The following is a 4816-nucleotide window of genomic DNA, read 5'->3' on the forward strand; positions in this document are numbered from 1 at the left end:
TGGCTATATTTATCCGATAACTAATTATGCATAGAGGGGTCAAAGTGCAATATTGACTTAGAGGTTATTTATTATTTAATTGGAGTTCAATTAATTTCTTTTAGTGGAGTAGAAATTAATTTATGAATTAATTGAATTGGGTCCATGGACCGGGCCAATTATTAATTCGTTGTAGCCAATAAAATAATAGGCCCAATGGATTCTCACTCATAGCCCAACTTGATATTGGAATCATATTAGATTTGAGACATATGAATTAGAGATGGAGAAGGATTTGTTGTTTCCTTTTCTTTATTTTTATGTTGCCTATAAATATACATGGTCTATGTATATTTTAGGGGGTGATTTTTATGAGAAGAAAAAAAGGAATAAATTTTCTCTCTCTAGAAAATTAGGGTTTATGTTCTCATCTAATGGAGGCTCCCACAAGCCTAGTTTTCCAAGGTCATTCATGGAGGCATATGAGTGATTCCTAAAGGCAAAAGAATTACCAAGAAGATGGAGATCCATGGAAAAGGTGTCTAGCAAAAGGGATCTACAATAAGTGAGAACATTCACTTTAGAGGAGAGATCTAAGGTTTACTCAAACCTTGATGTAAGTATTCAATCTTTTAATTGAATGATACATCATGTTTTATTTTTGCATAAAACTTGTCTCTATGTGATGAATCAAGATCTATGAATTTAAATCCCTCGAAAAGTTTTTAAAACTAGCACGTTTCCCAACATCTATATCATCAGGGGCTTAGGAAATGATGCGTTTGATTTTCTGTCGTAAAGCTCAGTGCCTTCAAGATCAAGCACCTTGAGAGCTCCAAGATTTCCAACCTCAGGTTGGAGCTCATCCAAACAATTACAATGGGGTAAAATAAGGACCTCAAATTCGGTATGTTTGCAATTTTAAGTAATAATTGCAAGTCTAGCAAGATGAATGATTTTTTTAAAAAAAATTGTATATTTTTTCTGATTAACTCATATTATATATCTTAAAATTGTAACAGAACCACATTTTTCCAAAAATAATAATACAAGACTACATCACCATGTCCTTGGAGTACCGTGTTCAAATTTCAAATTTTAGTACACTCAGTCCTCGTATATGATAGCCACAGTAAAAAAATAATAATAATAAATAAAAATAATAGTAAATGTGTGATAAGGATAGCAATGCAAGTAGAAAACTAAATTATAGACACTTAAATTTTGTGACAGCCTCATAACCGTCCGATCGGTCAAGAAGCCAATTTTTTATCAATTAAATTTTGTAAATGTGGGTCCATCAATGGACATGTGTCAAGATCCTAAAGGTTCAAACATTTAAAGAAAAGTTTCCTTATAAAAGGGAACAAATATGTATTTATGGACAAATTACATAATCATTGGAGATTTTCCAAATCAAATGACCCACTATTTGATTTATAAATACAAGGGCACCCTATACACAAACAGAGATGGAGAGAGACGAAGAGAACACCAAAGCTATTCCGAATCTCTACCTAAATAAACCTCTAAAGTGAATGCCTTACAAGTATCATTCTTCAACGAAGCCCTTCAACATTTGAAGACTCTGGAGACAAAGAACAACAAGCACTCCATGCAAGTGCCGTTCTTCATCGAAGCCCTTCAACATTCAAAGATTCTGAAGAATAACAAGCACGCAAGTGCTATTCTTCTTCGAACACTGTTAAACTTTGTGGCTTAAAATTGACAACTCAACAAGTCTTGCATCACCCAAGTATGTGTGATGAGCAAGTTTTTTGGTGTGCACAACAAGCTCATTTGACAAAGCTTCCAAACAAATTTTTTTTTAATATACTTGGTCACCAAGTATTTTTGGGCTATATATAGCCTTGCATACATTTGATCCAAGGTATCCAAAAATCATCAATTGAGTGAGTTATCATTATCAGTTAGTGAGTTAGTGGATGAGAGAGTTTGGGTGTAAGCCACTTTGCCTTGTATCTCTTTATTTCTATTGTGAAATATTGTTCTGTCTTCTCCCTATGAACGTAGGCATAGTTGAACCACGTATAAATCCTTATCTCGTTTGTGTGAGTATCATTTTATTTTTTTTCTTGTCATTATTTTTCTCTTATTCTCATAAACTCCTATTCGATCCTTTTTTCATAACAAACTGGTATCAGAGCTCGGTTCGTGTATTGTGTACAGATACTGTACACATATACTATTCGGGTACTGTTCACAAATACGGTACTATTCACCGAGAAATTTTTTTAGGAAGTTTTTGGGATGTCAACCAGATACGAGATTGAGAAATTTGATGGCAAGATTAGCTTCAATTTTTGGCGCATTAAAATGCAGGCCCTGCTAACTCAGCAAGGTCTAAAGAAGGTGTTGTTCAAGAAGGACAAGTTACCAACAACTATGTCCAATGAAAACAAGGATGAGGTCGATGAAAAGGCGCGCAGTGCGATTCTCCTGAATCTTGCCGATGAGGTGCTGCGTGAAGTTATTGATGAAGACACAACGGCAAAGTTGTGGCTGAATTTGAGAGTCTGTATATGATGAAATCTCTTATAAACAGACTTTACCTGAAACAGAGACTCTACACCCTTCGTATGAAGGACGGTATGCATCTTAAGGAGCATATTGATAATTTCAATTCTATTAGTATGGATTTGAAAAATACTAATATTAAAATTGATGACAAGGATCAAGCCCTTATTTTGTTGTGTTCCTTGCCTCCTTCCTATGAGCATTTTGTTACTACATTGCTCTATGGAAAAGACACTATTAATATGGAGGATATTAAATCCTCATTGAACTCTCAAGAGTTGAGGAAAAAGATGTCTGGGAATATTGGAGATGAACATGCCGAGGGTCTATTTGTAAGAGGCAAAAGTGGGACAAAGGGTTCTGGTAGTAGGGGGCAAATCTAGATCTCATAAAAATGTGGAATGTTACTACTGTCATGAGATAGGGCACATCATCAAGCACTATCCCAAACTAAGGGCAAAGAATGGGAATGGCAAAGAGAAGGTTCAGGAAGCAGCTTCTATGGCAACTGCTATAGTGAGTGATTCGGAAAGTGACGAATATGTTCTCATGACAACCTCGTGTTCAGGTATGTCATTTAATGACAGTTGGATTCTTGATTCTGGTTGTTCTGTTCATATGTGTCCTAGTAGGGATTCTTTCTCTTCCTATAAAGAGGTGAAAGGTGGTTCGATTTTGACGGCGGATAGGAAAACTTTCAAAATTTTGGGAATTGGAACAGTCAAGATCAAGACGCACAATGGGTTGGTGAGAACATTGTCAAATGTGCGACATGTACCGGATCTGAAGATGAATCTTATTTCAGTGGGTGTGCTAGACTCCAAAGGTTACAAGGTTGTAACAGAGGGTGGAGCAATGATGGTCATGATGGATTCTCTTGTGGTGCTACAGGGCACCAAGGTAAAAAATTTGTATCTTCTCTAAGGGAACACAATAACAGGTGGAGCTTCTACAGGGTCTTCTACAGTTAGCAGAAATCTGCGTTCAGGTCTTGGCAAAAGAAGAGTTAGAAAGAAGAGTTACGATCCTAGTTCTCAAAAGGGTTGTGAGGGGACTACACAACATGGTGGGAGAATGAAATCCGTTTTCAGATGACAACCGAAATTGCAGCAGTCCTTACAGGGAGGCAGACCTATGAGGACAGGTGTGATATTAACTTGCAATAATCTTGGTGGCAATGAGATAGTCCATTCGAGTGCCATTAAAATGCATGGGAGGCAAATAATTGGTCACAACAAAGATGCGAGGAAAAGTCAAGGACGTCCTATTCTCCACAAGGGTGAGAAGATGACTTTTCATTACCAACCAGTGGTTAGTGGGCGATTGGAAAAGGTTACTGAAGGAGATGTCAAACTTGGAATTTCTGAGGTTGCTTTTGGTAAGCATTTAGAGTTTGACATAAATACTGGAAGTATGATTGTGGCTGCGCAAGACATGCATGGGTTAAAGAATGAGAACCCAAGGGTTAAGTTTGAGCATTACTCAAACTTAACTAAAATTCTCAATTAATTTGTTTTGTGGAGAAGACAGTTTGTTTGGCAGAGATACAATGGCTCATTCGGAATTTTTCACCAAGGTGGAGATTTGTTAAACTTTGTGGTTTAAAATTGACAACTCAGCAAGTCTTGCATCACCCATGACTTCATCTTCTTGGCCTCCAAGTATGTGTGATAAGCAAGTTTTTTGGTGTGCACAACAAGCTCATTTGACAAAGCTTCTAAAGAAATTTTTTTTTTAATATACTTGGTCACCAAGTGTTTTTGGGCTATATATAGCCTTGCATACATTTGATCCAAGGCATCCAAAAGTCATCAATTGAGTGAGTTATCAGTATCAGTTAGTGGATGAGAGAGTTTAGGTATAATTGGGTTTTGAGTGTGAGCCACTTTGCCTTGTATCTCTTTATTTCTATAGTGAAATATTATTTTGTCTTCTCCCCGTGGACATAGGCATAGCCGAACCACATATAAATCCTTGTCTTGTTTGTATGAATGTCATTTTATTTTTTTCTTGTCATTATTTTTCTCTTGTTCTCATAAACTCCTATTCGATCCTTTTTTCATAACAAAGACCTTCAAATCCATCATTCAAGATCAAGCTTTATCGGCCCTCAATTGAAAATCCTATCAAGTCTTCTTCAATCTTGAAGATTTGAAGAACATTCAACCACCGGTTCAAGATCAAGCTTCTGAAGCCCTTGCACCGATGTTCCAAGGAGATTTAATCAGAGAGAGATTATATATTGTAATGAGTAGACCATAAAGAATTGTACCTCTTTTCTGAAAATTAATAAAATTGA

The sequence above is a fragment of the Cornus florida genome, unplaced genomic scaffold (assembly GCF_030987335.1).
Source record: "Cornus florida cultivar Cherokee Brave unplaced genomic scaffold, ASM3098733v1 CherokeeBrave_3.0.0_Hap2_Chr01, whole genome shotgun sequence".
NCBI classification, from domain to species: Eukaryota; Viridiplantae; Streptophyta; class Magnoliopsida; order Cornales; family Cornaceae; genus Cornus; species Cornus florida.